We start from the raw sequence: 18,169 nt of genomic DNA on the forward strand, positions 1-18,169 counted from the left end.
CTATAATAACAGACCCACTCAGTGACTCTCCCTGTGGAGATACTATAATAACAGACCCACTCAGTGACTCTCCCTGTGGAGATACTATAATAACAGACCCACTCAGTGACTCGCCCTGTGGAGAAACAATAATAAAAGAACCAATCAGTGACTCTCCCTGTGGAGATACTATAATAACAGACCCACTCAGTGACGCTCCCTGTAGAGAAACAATAATAAAAGAACCAATCAGTGACTCTCCCTGTGGAGATACTATAATAACAGACCCACTCAGTGACTCCCTGTGGAGATACTATAATAACAGACCCACTCAGTGACTCTCCCTGTGGAGATACTATAATAACAGACCCACTCAGTGACTGTTCCTGTGGAGATACTATAATAACAGACCCACTCAGTGACTCTCCCTGTGGAGATACTATAATAACAGACCCACTCAGTGACTCTCCCTGTGGAGATACGATAATAACAGACCCACTCAGTGACTCTCTCTGTGGAGACACAATAATAACAGACCCACTCAGTGACTCTCCCTCTGGAGATACTATAATAACAGACCCACTCAGTGACTCTCTTCTGTGGAGATACTATAATAACAGACCCACTCAGTGACTCTCCCTGTGGAGATACTGTAATAACAGACCCACTCAGTGACTCTCCCTGTGTAGAAACAATAATAACAGACCCACTCAGTGACTCTCCCTGTGGAGATACTATAATAACAGACCCACTCAGTGACTCTCCCCGTGGAGATACTATAATAACAGACCCACTCAGTGACTCTCCCTGTGGAGATACTATAATAACAGACCCACTCAGTGACTCTCCCTGGGGAGATACTATAATAACAGACCCACTCAGTGACTCTCCCTGTGGAGATACTATAATAACAGACCCACTTAGTGACTCTCTCTGTGGAGATACTATAATAATAGACCTACTCAGTGACTCTCCCTGTGGAGATACTATAATAACAGACCCACTCAGTGACTCTCCCTGTGGAGATACTATAATAACAGATGCACTCAGTGACTCTCCCTGTGGAGATACTATAATAACAGACCCACTCAGAGACTCTCCCTGTGGTGACACTATAATAACAGACCAACTCTGACTCGCCCTGTGGAGATACTATAATAACAGACCCACTCAGTGACTCTCCCTGTGGAAATTCTATAATAACAGATCCACTCAGTGACTCTCCCTGTGGAGATACGATAATTACAGACCCACTCATAGACTCTCCCTGTGGTGACACTATAATAACAGACCAACTCAGTGACTCTTCCTGTGGAGATACTATAATAACAGACACAATCAGTGACTCTCCCTGTGGAGATAATATAATAACAGACCCACTCAGTGACTCTCCCTGTGTTGATACTATAATAACAGACCCACTCAGTGACTCTCATGGTGGAGATACTATAATAACAGATCCACTCAGTGACTCTCCCTGTGGAGATACGATAATAACAGACCCACTCAGAGACTCTCCATGTGGAGATAATATAATAACAGACCCACTCAGTGACTCTCCCTGTGGATATACTATAATAACAGACCCACTCAGTGACTCTCCCTGTGGAAATTCTATAATAACAGATCCACTCAGTGACTCTCCCTGTGGAAATTCTATAATAACAGATCCACTCAGTGACTCTCCCTGTGGAGATACGATAATAACAGACCCACTCAGAGACTCTCCCTGTGGAGACACTATAATAACAGACCAACTCAGTGACTCTCCCTGTGGAGAAACAATAATAAAAGAACCAATCAGTGACTCTCCCTGTGGAGATACTATAATAACAGACCCACTCAGTGACTCTCCCTGTGGAGATACTATAATAACAGACCTACTCAGTGACTCTCCCTGTGGAGATACGATAATAACAGACCCACTCAGTGACTCTCCCTGTGGAGACACAATAATAACAGACCCACTCAGTGACTCTCGCTCTGGAGATACTATAATAACAGACCCACTCAGTGACTCTCCCTGTGGAGATACTGTAATAACAGACCCACTCTGTGACTCTCCCTGTGGAGATACTGTAATAACAGACCCACTCAGTGACTCTCCCTGTGGAGAAACAATAATAACAGACCTACTCAGTGACTCTCCCTGTGGAGATACTATAATGACAGACCCACTCAGTGACTCTCCCTGTGGAGATACTATAATAACAGACCCACTCAGTGACTCTCCCTGTGGAGATACTATAATAACAGACCCACTCAGTGACTCTCCCAGTGGAGATAGAATAATAATAGACCTACTCAGGTGACTCTCCCTGTGGAGATACTATAATAACAGACCCACTCAGTGACTCTCCCTGTGGAGATACTATAATAACAGATCCACTCAGTGACACTCCCTGTGGAGATACTATAATAACAGACCCACTCAGAGACTCTCCCTGTGGAGACACTATAATAACAGACCAACTCAGTGACTCTCCCTGTGGAGATACTATAATAACAGACACAATCAGTGACTCTCCCTGTGGAGATAATATAATAACAGACCCACTCAGTGACTCTCCCTGTGGATATACTATAACAACCGACCCACTCACTGACTCTGCCTGTGGAAATTCTATAATAACAGATCCACTCAGTGACTCTCCCTGTGGAGATACTATAATAACAGACACAATCAGTGACTCTCCCTGTGGAGATACTATAATAACAGACACAATCAGTGACTCTCCCAGTGGAGATAATATATTAACAGACCCACTCAGTGACTCTCCCTGTGGAGATACTATAATAACAGATCCACTCAGTCACTCTCCCTGTGGAGATACTATAATAACAGACCCACTCAGAGACTCTCCCTGTTTAGACACTATAATAACAGACCAACTCAGTGACTCTCCCTGTGGAGATACCAAAATAACAGACACAATCAGTGATTCTCCCTCTGGAGATAATATCATAACAGACCCACTCAGAGACTCTCCCTGTGGAGACACTATAATAACAGACCAACTCAGTGACTCTCCCTGTGGAGAAGCAATAATAAAGGAACCAATCAGTGACTCTCCCTGTGGAGATACTATAATAACAGACCCACTCAGTGACTCTCTGTGGAGATACTATAATAACAGACCCACTTAGGGACTCTCTCTGTGGAGATAATATTTTAACAGACCCACTCAGTGACTCTCCCTGTGGAGATACTATAATAACAGACCCACTCAGTGACTCTCCCTGCGGCGATTCGACAATAACAGACCCACTCAGTGACTCTCCCTGTGGAGATACTATAATAACAGACCCACACAGTGACTCCCTGTGGAGATACGATAATAACAGACCCACTCAGTGATTCTCCCTGTGCAGATACTATAATAACAGACCCACTCAGTGACTGTCCCTGTGGAGATACTATAATAACAGACCCACTCAGTGACTCTCCCTGCGGAGATACTATAATAACAGACCCACTCAGTGACTCTCCCTGTGGAGATACGATAATAACAGACCCACTCAGTGACGCTCCCTGTGGAGACACAATAATAACAGACCCACTCAGTGACTCTCCCTCTGGAGATACTATAATAACAGACCCACTCAGTGACTCTCCCTGTGGAGATACTGTAATAACAGACCCACTCAGTGACTCTCCCTGTGGAGAAACAATAATAACAGACCCACTCAGTGACTCTCCCTGTGGAGAAACAATAATAACAGACCTACTCAGTGACTCTCCCTGTGGAGATACTATAATAACAGACCCACTCAGTGACTCTCCCTGTGGAGATACTATAATAATAGACCTACTCAGGTGACTCTCCCTGTGGAGATACTATAATAACAGACCCACTCAGTGACTCTCCCTGTGGAGATACTATAATAACAGACCCACTCAGTGACTCTCTGTGGAGATACTATAATAACAGACCCACTTAGGGACTCTCTCTGTGGAGATACTATAATAACAGACCCACTCAGTGACTCTCCCTGTGGAGATACTATAATAACAGACCCACTCAGTGACTCTCCCTGCGGCGATTCGACAATAACAGACCCACTCAGTGACTCTCCCTGTGGAGATTCTATAATAACAGACCCACACAGTGACTCCCTGTGGAGATACTATAATAACAGACCCACTCAGTGATTCTCCCTGTGCAGATACTATAATTACAGACCCACTCAGTGACTGTCCCTGTGGAGATACTATAATAACAGACCCACTCAGTGACTCCCCCTGTGGAGATACTATAATAACAGACCCACTCAGTGACTCTCCCTGTGGAGATACGATAATAACAGACCCACTCAGTGACTCTCCCTCTGGAGATACTATAATAACAGACCCACTCAGTGACTCTCCCTGTGGAGATACTGTAATAACAGACCCACTCAGTGACTCTCCCTGTGGAGATACTATAATAACAGACCCACTCAGTGACTCTCCCTGCGGCGATTCGACAATAACAGACCCACTCAGTGACTCTCCCTGTGGAGAAACAATAATAACAGACCTACTCAGTGACTCTCCCTGTGGAGATACTATAATAACAGACCCACTCAGTGACTCTCCCTGTGGAGATACTATAATAACAGACCCACTCAGCGACTCTCCCTGTGGAGATACTATAATAACAGACCCACTCAGTGACTCTCCCTGTGGAGATACTATAATAATAGACCTACTAAGGTGACTCTCCCTGTGGAGATACTATAATAACAGACCCACTCAGTGACTCTCCCTGTGGAGATACTATAATAACAGATCCACTCAGTGACACTCCCTGTGGAGATACTATAATAACAGACCCACTCAGAGACTCTCCCTGTGGAGACACTATAATAACAGACCAACTCAGTGACTCTCCCTGTGGAGATACTATAATAACAGACACAATCAGTGACTCTCCCTGTGGAGATAATATAATAACAGACCCACTCAGTGACTCTCCCTGTGGAGATACTATAATAACAGACCCACTCAGTGACTCTCCCTGTGGAGATACTATAATAACAGACCCACTCAGTGACTCTCCCTGTGGAGATACTATAATAACAGACCCACTCAGGTGACTCTCCCTGTGGAGATACTATAATAACAGACCCACTCAGTGACTCTCCCTGTGGAGATACTATAATAACAGATCCACTCAGTGACACTCCCTGTGGAGATACTATAATAACAGACCCACTTAGGGACTCTCTCTGTGGAGATACTATAATAACAGACCCACTCAGTGACTCTCCCTGTGGAGATACTATAATAACAGACCCACTCAGTGACTCTCCCTGCGGCGATTCGACAATAACAGACCCACTCAGTGACTCTCCCTGTGGAGAAACAATAATAACAGACCTACTCAGTGACTCTCCCTGTGGAGATACTATAATAACAGACCCACTCAGTGACTCTCCCTGTGGAGATACTATAATAACAGACCCACTCAGCGACTCTCCCTGTGGAGATACTATAATAACAGACCCACTCAGTGACTCTCCCTGTGGAGATACTATAATAATAGACCTACTCAGGTGACTCTCCCTGTGGAGATACTATAATAACAGACCCACTCAGTGACTCTCCCTGTGGAGATACTATAATAACAGATCCACTCAGTGACACTCCCTGTGGAGATACTATAATAACAGACCCACTCAGAGACTCTCCCTGTGGAGACACTATAATAACAGACCAACTCAGTGACTCTCCCTGTGGAGATACTATAATAACAGTCACAATCAGTGACTCTCCCTGTGGAGATAATATAATAACAGACCCACTCAGTGACTCTCCCTGTGGAGATACTATAATAACAGACCCACCCAGTGACTCTCCCTGTGGAGATACTATAATAACAGACCCACTCAGTGACTCTCCCTGTGGAGATACTATAATAACAGACCCACTCAGTGACTCTCCCTGTGGAGATACTATAATAACAGACCCACTCAGGTGACTCTCCCTGTGGAGATACTATAATAACAGACCCACTCAGTGACTCTCCCTGTGGAGATACTATAATAACAGATCCACTCAGTGACACTCCCTGTGGAGATACTATAATAACAGACCCACTTAGGGACTCTCTCTGTGGAGATACTATAATAACAGACCCACTCAGTGACTCTCCCTGTGGAGATACTATAATAACAGACCCACTCAGTGACTCTCCCTGCGGCGATTCGACAATAACAGACCCACTCAGTGACTCTCCCTGTGGAGATACTATAATAACAGACCCACACAGTGACTCCCTGTGGAGATACTATAATAACAGACCCACTCAGTGACTGTCCCTGTGGAGATACTATAATAACAGACCCACTCAGTGACTCCCCCTGTGGAGATACTATAATAACAGACCCACTCAGTGACTCTCCCTGTGGAGATACGATAATAACAGACCCACTCAGTGACTCTCCCTGTGGAGACACAATAATAACAGACCCACTCAGTGACTCTCCCTCTGGAGATACTATAATAACAGACCCACTCAGTGACTCTCCCTGTGGAGATACTGTAATCACAGACCCACTCAGTGACTCTCCCTGTGTAGAAACAATAATAACAGACCCACTCAGTGACTCTCCCTGTGGAGAAACAATAATAACAGACCTACTCAGTGACTCTCCCTGTGGAGATACTATCATAACAGACCCACTCAGTGACTCTCCCTGTGGAGGTACTATAATAACAGACCCACTCAGTGACTCTCCCTGTGGAGATACTATAATAACAGACCCACTCAGTAACTCTCCCTGTGGAGATACTATAATAATAGACCTACTCAGGTGACTCTCCCTGTGGAGATACTATAATAACAGACACAATCAGTGACTCTCCCTGTGGATATACTATAACAACAGACCCACTCAGTGACTCTGCCTGTGGAAATTCTATAATAACAGATCCACTCAGTGACTCTCCCTGTGGAGATACTATAATAACAGACCCACTCAAAGACTCTCCCTGTGGAGACACTATAATAACAGACCAACTCAGTGACTCTCCCTGTGGAGATACTATAATAACAGACACAATCAGTGACTCTCCCTGCGGAGATAATATAATAACAGACCCACTCAGTGACTCTCCCTGTGGAGATACTATAATAACAGATCCACTCAGTGACTCTCCCTGTGGAGATACCATAATAACAGACCCACTCAGAGACTCTCCCTGTTTAGACACTATAATAACAGACCAACTCAGTGACTCTCCCTGTGGAGGTACCAAAATAACAGACACAATCAGTGACTCTCCCTCTGGAGATAATATAATAACAGACCCACACAGAGACTCTCCCTGTGGAGACACTATAATAACAGACCAACTCAGTGACTCTCCCTGTGGAGAAACAATAATAAAGGAACCAATCAGTGACTCTCCCTGTGGAGATACTATAATAACAGACCCACTCAGTGACTCTCTGTGGAGATACTATAATAACAGACCCACTCAGTGACTCTCCCTGTGGAGATACTATAATAACAGACCCACTCAGTGACTCTCCCTGCGGCGATTCGACAATAACAGACCCACTCAGTGACTCTCCCTGTGGAGATACTATAATAACAGACCCACACAGTGACTCCCTGTGGAGATACGATAATAACAGTCCCACTCAGTGATTCTCCCTGTGCAGATACTATAATAACAGACCCACTCAGTGACTGTCCCTGTGGAGATACTATAATAACAGACCCACTCAGTGACTCTCCCTGTGGAGATACTATAATAACAGACCCACTCAGTGACTCTCCCTGTGGAGATACGATAATAACAGACCCACTCAGTGACTCTCCCTGTGGAGACACAATAATAACAGACCCACTCAGTGACTCTCCCTCTGGAGATACTATAATAACAGACCCACTCAGTGACTCTCCCTGTGGAGATACTGTAATAACAGACCAACTCAGTGACTCTCCCTGTGGAGATACTGTAATAACAGACCCACTCAGTGACTCTCCCTGTGTAGAAACAATAATAACAGACCCACTCAGTGACTCTCCCTGTGGAGAAACAATAATAACAGACCTACTCAGTGACTCTCCCTGTGGAGATACAAGAATAACAGACCCACTCAGTGACTCTCCCTGTGGAGATACTATAATAACAGACCCACTCAGTGACTCTCCCTGTGGAGATACTATAATAATAGACCTACTCAGGTGACTCTCCCTGTGGAGATACTATAATAACAGACCCACTCAGTAACTCTCCCTGTGGAGATACTATCATAACAGATCCACTCAGTGACACTCCCTGTGGAGATACTATAATAACAGACCCACTCAGAGACTCTCCCTGTGGAGACACTATAATAACAGACCAACTCAGTGACTCTCCCTGTGGAGATACTATAATAACAGACACAATCAGTGACTCTCCCTGTGGAGATAATATAATAACAGACCCACTCAGTGACTCTCCCTGTGGATATACTATAACAACAGACCCACTCAGTGACTCTGCCTGTGGAAATTCTATGATAACAGATCCACTCAGTGACTCTCCCTGTGGAGATACTATAATAACAGACCCACTCAAAGACTCTCCCTGTGGAGACACTATAATAACAGACCAACTCAGTGACTCTCCCTTTGGAGATACTATAATAACAGACACAATCAGTGACTCTCCCTGTGGAGATAATATAATAACAGACCCACTCAGTGACTCTCCCTGTGGAGATACTATAATAACAGATCCACTCAGTGACTCTCCCTGTGGAGATACTATAATAACAGACCCACTCAGAGACTCTCCCTGTGGAGACACTATAATAACAGACCAACTCAGTGACTCTCCCTGTGGAGATACCAAAATAACAGACACAATCAGTGACTCTCCCTCTGGAGATAATATAATAACAGACCCACTCAGTGACTCTCCCTGTGGAGATACTATAATAACAGACCCACTCAGTGATTCTCCCTGTGCAGATACTATAATAACAGACCCACTCAGTGACTGTCCCTGTGGAGATACTATAATAACAGACCCACTCAGTGACTCTCCCTGTGGAGATACTATAATAACAGACCCACTCAGTGAATCTCCCTGTGGAGATACTATAATAACAGACCCACTCAGTGACTCTCCCTGTGGAGACACAATAATAACAGACCCACTCAGTGACTCTCTCTCTGGAGATACTATAATAACAGACCCACTCAGTGACTCTCCCTGTGGAGATACTGTAATAACAGACCCACTCAGTGACTCTCCCTGTGGAGATACTGTAATAACAGACCCACTCAGTGACTCTCCCTGTGTAGAAACAATAATAACAGACCCACTCAGTGACTCTCCCTGTGGAGAAACAATAATAACAGACATACTCAGTGACTCTCCCTGTGGAGATACTATAATAACAGACCCACTCAGTGACTCTCCCTGTGGAGATACTATAATAACAGACCCACTCAGTGACTCTCCCTGTGGAGATACTATAATAATAGACCAACTCAGGTGACTCTTCCTGTGGAGATACTATAATAACATACCCACTCAGTGACTCTCCCTGTGGAGATACTATAATAACAGATCCACTCAGTGACACTCCCTGTGGAGATACTATAATAACAGACCCACTCAGAGACTCTCCCTGTGGAGACACTATAATAACAGGCCAACTCAGTGACTCTCCCTGTGGAGATACTATAATAACAGACACAATCAGTGACTCTCCCTGTGGAGATAATATAATAACAGACCCACTCAGTGACTCTCCCTGCGGATATACTATAACAACAGACCCACTCAGTGACTCTGCCTGCGGAAATTCTATAATAACAGATCCACTCAGTGACTCTCCCTGTGGAGATACTATAATAACAGACCCACTCAAAGAGTCTCCCTGTGGAGACACTATAATAACAGACCAACTCAGTGACTCTCCCTGTGGAGATACTATAATAACAGACACAATCAGTGACTCTCCCTGTGGAGATAATATAATAACAGACCCACTCAGTGACTCTCCCTGTGGAGATACTATAATAACAGATTCACTCAGTGACTCTCCCTGTGGAGATACTATAATAACAGACCCACTCAGAGACTCTCCCTGTGGAGACACTATAATAACAGACCAACTCAGTGACTCTCCCTGTGGAGATACCAAAATAACAGACACAATCAGTGACTCTCCCTCTGGAGATAATATAATAACAGACCCACTCAGTGACTCTCCCTGTGGAGATACTATAATAACAGACCCACTCAGTGACTCTCCCTGTGGAGATACTATAATAACAGACCCACTCAGTGACTCTCCCTGTGGAGACACTATAATAACAGACCCACTCAGAGACTCTCCCTGTGGAGACACTATAATAACAGACACAATCAGTGACTCTCCCTCTGGAGATAATATAATAACAGACCCTCTCCCTGTGGAGATACTATAATAACAGACCAACTCAGTGACTCTTCCTGTGGAGATACTATAATAACAGACACACTCAGTGACTCTCCCTGTGGAGATACTATAATAACAGACCAACTCAGTGACTCTCCCTGTGGAGATACTATAATAACAGACCCACTCAGTGACTCTCCCAGTGGAGATACTATAATAACAGACCCACTCAGTGACTCTCCCTGTGGAGATACTATAATAACAGACCCACTCAGTGACTCTTCCTGCGGCGATTAGACAATAACAGACCCACTCAGTGACACTCCCTGTGGAGATACTATAATAACAGACCCACTCAGTGACTCTCCCTGTGGAGATACTATAATAACAGACACAATCAGTGACTCTCCCTCTGGAGATAATATAATAGCATACCCAATCAGTGACTCTCCCTGTGGAGATACTATAATAACAGACCCAATCAGTGACACTCCCTGTGGAGACACTATAATAACAGACCCACTCAGTGACTCTCCCTGTGGAGATACTATAATAACAGACCCAATCAGTGACTCTCCCAGTGGAGATACTATAATAACAGACCCACTCAGTGACTCTCCCTGTGGAGATACTATAATAACAGACCAACTCAGTGACTCTCCCTGTGGAGATACTATAATAACAGGCACAATCAGTGACTCTCCCTCTGGAGATAATATAATAACGTACCCACTCAGTGACTCTCCCTGTGGAGACACTATAATAACAGACACAATCAGTGACTCTCCCTCTGGAGATAATATAATAACAGACCAACTCAGTGACTCTCCCTGTGGAGATACTATAATAACAGACCCACTCAGACTCTCCCTGTGGTGAAACAATAATAACAGACCCTTTCCCTGTGGAGATACTATAATAGCAGACCCACTCAGTGACTCTCCCTGTGGAGATACTATAATAACAGACCCACTCAGAGACTCTCCCTGTGGAGACACTATAATAACAGACCCACTCAGTGACTCTCCCTGTGGGGATACCATAATAACTGACCCACTTAGTGACTCTGCCTGTGGTGATACTATAATAACAGACCCACTCAGTTACTCTCCCTGTGGAGATACTATAATAACAGACCCACTCAGTGATTCTCCCTGTGGAGACACTATAATAACAGACCTACTCAGTGACTCTCTGTGGAGATACTATTATAACAGACCCACTTAGTGACTCTCTCTGTGGAGATACTATAATAACAGACCCACTCAGTGACTCTCCCTGTGGAGATACTATAATAACAGACCCACTCAGTGACTCTCCCTGTGGAGACACTATAATAACAGACCTACTCAGTGACTCTCTGTGGAGATACTATAATAACAGACCCACTTAGTGACTCTCTCTGTGGAGATACTATAATAACAGATCCACTCAGAGACTGTCCCTGTGGAGATACAATAATAACAGACCCACTCAGTGAGTCTCCCTGTGGAGACACTATAATAACAGACCTACTCAGGGACTCTCTGTGGAGATACTATAATAACAGACCCTCTCATTGACTCTCTGTGGAGATACTATAATAACAGACCCACTTAGGGACTCTCTCTGTGGAGATACTATAATTACAGAAACACTCAGTGACTCTCCCTGTGGAGATACTATAATAACAGACCCACTCAGTGACTGTCCCTGTGGAGAAACTATAATAACAGACCTACTCAGTGACTCTCTGTGGCGATACTATAATAACAGACCCACTCAGTGACTCTCTGTGGAGACACTATAATAACAGACCCACTTAGGGACTCTCTCTGTGGAGATACTATAATAACAGACCCACTCAGTGACTCTCCCTGTGGAGATACTATAATAACAGACCCACTCAGTGACTCTCCTTGCGTCGATTCGACAATAACAGACCCACTCAGTGACTCTCCCTGTGGAGATACTATAATAACAGACCCACACAGTGACTCTCCCTGTGGATAAACAATAATAACAGACCCACTCAGTGACTCGCCCTGTGGAGAAACAATAATAAAAGAACCAATCAGTGACTCTCCCTGTGGAGATACTATAATAACAGACCCACTCAGAGACGCTCCCTGTAGAGAAACAATAATAACAGACCCACTCAGTGACTCTCCCTGTGGATAAACAATAATAACAGACCCACTCAGTGACTCTCCCTGTGGAGAAACAATAATAAAAGAACCAATCAGTGACTCTCCCTGTGGAGATACTATAATAACAGACCCACTCAATGACTCCATGTGGAGATACTATAATAACAGACCCACTCAGTGACTCTCCCTGTGGAGATACTGTAATAACAGACCCACTCAGTGACTCTCCCTGTGTAGAAACAATAATAACAGACCCACTCAGTGACTCTCCCTGTGGAGAAACAATAATAACAGACCTACTCAGTGACTCTCCCTGTGGAGATACTATAATAACAGACCCACTCAGTGACTCTCCCTGTGGAGATACTATAATAACAGACCCACTCAGTGACTCTCCCTGTGGAGATACTATAATAATAGTCCTACTCAGGTGACTCTTCCTGTGGAGATACTATAATAACATACCCACTCAGTGACTCTCCCTGTGGAGATACTATAATAACAGATCCACTCAGTGACACTCCCTGTGGAGATACTATAATAACAGACCCACTCAGAGACTCTCCCTGTGGAGACACTATAATAACAGACCAACTCAGTGACTCTCCCTCTGGAGATACTATAATAACAGACACAATCAGTGACTCTCCCTGTGGAGATAATATAATAACAGACCCACTCAGTGACTCTCCCTGTGGAGATACTATAATAACAGATCCACTCAGTGACTCTCCCTGTGGAGATACTATACTAACAGACCCACTCAGAGACTCTCCCTGTGGAGACACTATAATAACAGACCAACTCAGTGACTCTCCCTGTGGAGATACTATAATAACAGACACAATCAGTGACTCTCCCTGTGGAGATAATATAATAACAGACCCACTCAGTGACTCTCCCTGTGGAGATACTATAATAACAGATCCACTCAGTGACTCTCCCTGTGGAGATACTATAATAACAGACCCACTCAGAGACTCTCCCTGTGGAGACACTATAATAACAGACCAACTCAGTGACTCTCCCTGTGGAGATACCAAAATAACAGACACAATCAGTGACTCTCCCTCTGGAGATACTATAATAACAGACCCACTCAGTGACTCTCCCTGTGGAGATACTATAATAACAGACCCACTCAGTGACTCTCCCTGTGGAGACACTATAATAACAGACCCACTCAGAGACTCTCCCTGTGGAGACACTATAATAACAGACACAATCAGTGACTCTCCCTCTGGAGATAATATAATAACAGACCCTCTCCCTGTGGAGATACTATAATAACAGACCCACTGAGTGACTCTTGCTGTGGAGATACTATAATAACAGACCCACTCAGTGACTCTCCCTGTGGAGATACTATAATAACAGACCCACTCAGTGACTCTCCCTGTGGAGATACTATAATAACAGACCCACTCAGTGACTCTCCCTGTGGAGATACTATAATAACAGACCCACTCAGTGACTCTCCCTGTGGAGATACTATAATAACAGACCCACTCAGTGACTCTTCCTGCGGCGATTAGACAATAACAGACCCACTCAGTGACACTCACTGTGGAGATACTATAATAACAGACCCACTCAGTGACTCTCCCTGTGGAGATACTATAATAACAGACACAATCAGTGACTCTCCCTCTGGAGATAATATAATAACATACCCAATCAGTGACTCTCCCTGTGGAGATACTATAATAACAGACCCAATCAGTGACACTCCCTGTGGAGACACTATAATAACAGACCAACTCAGTGACTCTCCCTGTGGAGATACCATAATAACAGACACAATCAGTGACTCTCCCTCTGGAGATAATATAATAACGTACCCACTCAGTGACTCTCCCTGTGGAGACACTATAATAACAGACACAATCAGTGACTCTCCCTGTGGAGATACTGTAATAACGTACCCACTCAGTGACTCTCCCTCTGGATATAATATAATAACAGACCAACTCAGTGACTCTCCCTGTGGAGATACTATAATAACAGACCCACTCAGACTCTCCCTGTGGTGAAACAATAATAACAGACCCTTTCCCTGTGGAGATACTATAATAGCAGACCCACTCAGTGACTCTCCCTGTGGAGACACTATAATAACAGACCCACTCAGTGACTCTCCCTGTGGGGATACCATAATAACTGACCCACTTAGTGACTCTGCCTGTGGTGATACTATAATAACAGACCCACTCAGTGACTCTCCCTGTGGAGATACTATAATAACAGACCCACTCAGTGATTCTCCCTGTGGAGACACTATAATAACAGACCTACTCAGTGACTCTCTGTGGAGATACTATAATAACAGACCCACTTAGTGACTCTCTCTGTGGAGATACTATAATAACAGATCCACTCAGAGACTGTCCCTGTGGAGATACAATAATAACAGACCCACTCAGTGAGTCTCCCTGTGGAGACACTATAATAACAGACCTACTCAGTGACTCTCTGTGGAGATACTATAATAACAGACCCACTCAGTGACTCTCCCTGTGGAGATACTATAATAACAGACCCACTCAGTGACTGTCCCTGTGGAGACACTATAATAACAGACCTACTCAGTGACTCTCTGTGGCGATACTATAATAACAGACCCACTCAGTGACTCTCTGTGGAGATACTATAATAACAGACCCACTTAGGGACTCTCTCTGTGGAGATACTATAATAACAGACCCACTCAGTGACTCTCCCTGTGGAGATACTATAATAACAGACCCACTCAGTGACTCTCCTTGCGTCGATTCGACAATAACAGACCCACTCAGTGACTCTCCCTGTGGAGATACTATAATAACAGACCCACACAGTGACACTCCCTGTGGATAAACAATAATAACAGACCCACTCAGTGACTCGCCCTGTGGAGAAGCAATAATAAAAGAACCAATCAGTGACTCTCCCTGTGGAGATACTATAATAACAGACCCACTCAGTGACGCTCCCTGTGGAGAAACAATAATAAAAGAACCAATCAGTGACTCTCCCTGTGGAGATACTATAATAACAGACCCACTCAATGACTCCATGTGGAGATACTATAATAACAGACCCACTCAGTGACTCTCCCTGTGGAGATACTATAATAACAGACCCACTCAGTGCCTGTCCCTGTGGAGATACTATAATAACAGACCCACTCAGTGACTCTCCCTGTGGAGATACTATAATAACAGACCCACTCAGTGACTCTCCCTGTGGAGATACGATAATAACAGACCCACTCAGTGACTCTCCCTGTGGAGACACAATAATAACAGACCCACTCAGTGACTCTCCCTCTGGAGATACGATAATAACAGACCCACTCAGTGATTCTCCCTTTGGAGATACTATAATAACAGACCCACTCAGTGACTCTCCCTGTGGAGATACTGTAATAACAGACCCACTCAGTGACTCTCCCTGTGTAGAAACAATAATAACAGACCCACTCAGTGACTCTCCCTGTGGAGATACTATAATAACAGACCCACTCAGTGACTCTCCCTGTGGAGATACTATAATAACAGACCCACTCAGTGACTCTCCCTGTGGAGATACTAAAATAACAGACCCACTCAGTGACTCTCCCTGTGGAGATACTATAATAACAGACCCACTCAGTGACTCTCCCTGTGGAGATACTATAATAACAGACCCACTCAGTGACTCTCCCTTTGGAGATACTATAATAACAGACCCACTCAGTGACTCTCCCTGTGGAGATACTTTAATAATAGACCTACTCAGTGACTCTCCCTGTGGAGATACTATAATAACAGACCCACTCAGTGACTCTCCCTGTGGAGATACTATAATAACAGATCCACTCAGTGACTCTCCCAGTGGAGATAATATAATAACAGACCCACTCAGAGACTCTCCCTGTGGAGATACTATAATAACAGACACAATCAGTGACTCTCCCTGTGGAAATTCTATAATAAGAGATCCACTCAGTGACTCTCCCTGTGGAGATACTATAATAACAGATCCACTCAGTGACTCTCCCTGTGGAGATACTATAATAACAGACCCACTCAGAGACTCTCCCTGTGGAGACACTATAATAACAGACCAACTCAGTGACTCGCGCTGTGGAGATACCAAAATAACAGACACAATCAGTGAATCTCCCTCTGGAGATAATATAATAACAGACCCACTCAGTGACTCTCCCTGTGGAGATACTATAATAACAGACCCAATCAGTGCCTCTCCCTGTGGAGATATTATAATAACAGACCCACTCAGTGACTCTCCCTGTGGAGATACTATAATAACAGACCCTCTCAGTGACTCTCCCTGTGGAGACACTATAATAACAGACCCACTCAGTGACTCTCCCTCTGGAGATAATATAATAACAGACCCACTCAGTGACTTTCCCTGTGGAGATACTATAATAACAGACCCACTCAGTGACTCTCCCTGTGGAGACACTATAGTAACAGACCCACTCAGAGACTCTCCCTTTGGAGACACTATAATAACAGACACAATCAGTGACTCTCCCTCTGGAGATAATATAATAACAGACCCTCTCCCTGTGGAGATTCTATAAGAACCCACTCACTCAGTGACTCTCTGTGGAGATACTATAATAACAGACCCACTCAGTGACTCTCCCTGTGGAGATAATATAATAACAGACCCACTCAGTGACTCTCCCTGTGGAGATACTATAATAACAGACCCACTCAGTGACTCTCCCTGCGGCGATTCGACAATAACAGACCCACTCAGTGACACTCCCTGTGGAGATACTATAATAACAGATCCGCTCAGTGACTCTCCCTGTGGAGATACTATAATAACAGACCCACTAAGTGACTCTCCCTGTCTAGATACTATAATAACAGAACCACTCAGTGACTCTCCCTGTGGAGATACTATAATAACAGACCCACTCAGTGACTCTCCCTGTGGAGATATTATAATAACAGACCCACTCAGTGACTCTCCCTGTGGAGATACTATAATAACAGACCCACTCAGTGACTCTCCCTGTGGAGATACTGTAATAACAGACCCACTCAGTGACTCTCCCTGTGGAGAAACAATAATAACAGACCCACTCAGTGACTCTCCCTGTGGAGATACTATAATAACAGACCCACTCAATGACTCCATGTGGAGATACTATAATAACAGACCCACTCAGTGACTCTCCTTGTGGAGATACTATAATAACAGACCCACTCAGTGACTCTCCCTGTGGAGATACTATAATAACAGACCCACTCAGTGACTCTCCCTGTGGAGATACTATAATAACAGACCCACTCAGTGACTCTCCCTGTGGATATACTAGAATAACAGACCCACTCAGTGACTCTCCCTGTGGAGAAACTACAATAACAGACCCACTCAGTGACTCTCCCTGTGGAGATACTATAATAACAGACCCACTCAGTGACACTCACTGTGGAGATACTATAATAACAGACCCACTCAGTGACTCTTCCTGTGGAGATACTATAATAACAGACCCACTCAGTGACTCTCCCTGTGGAGATACTATAATAACAGACCCACTCAGTGACTCTCCCTGTGGAGATACTATAATAACAGACCCACTCAGTGACTCTCCCTGTCTAGATACTATAATAACAGAACCACTCAGTGACTCTCCCTGTGGAGATACTATAATAACAGACCCACTCAGTGACTCTC

The sequence above is a fragment of the Heterodontus francisci genome, chromosome 22 (genome assembly GCF_036365525.1).
Source record: "Heterodontus francisci isolate sHetFra1 chromosome 22, sHetFra1.hap1, whole genome shotgun sequence".
Classification (NCBI taxonomy): Eukaryota; Metazoa; Chordata; class Chondrichthyes; order Heterodontiformes; family Heterodontidae; genus Heterodontus; species Heterodontus francisci.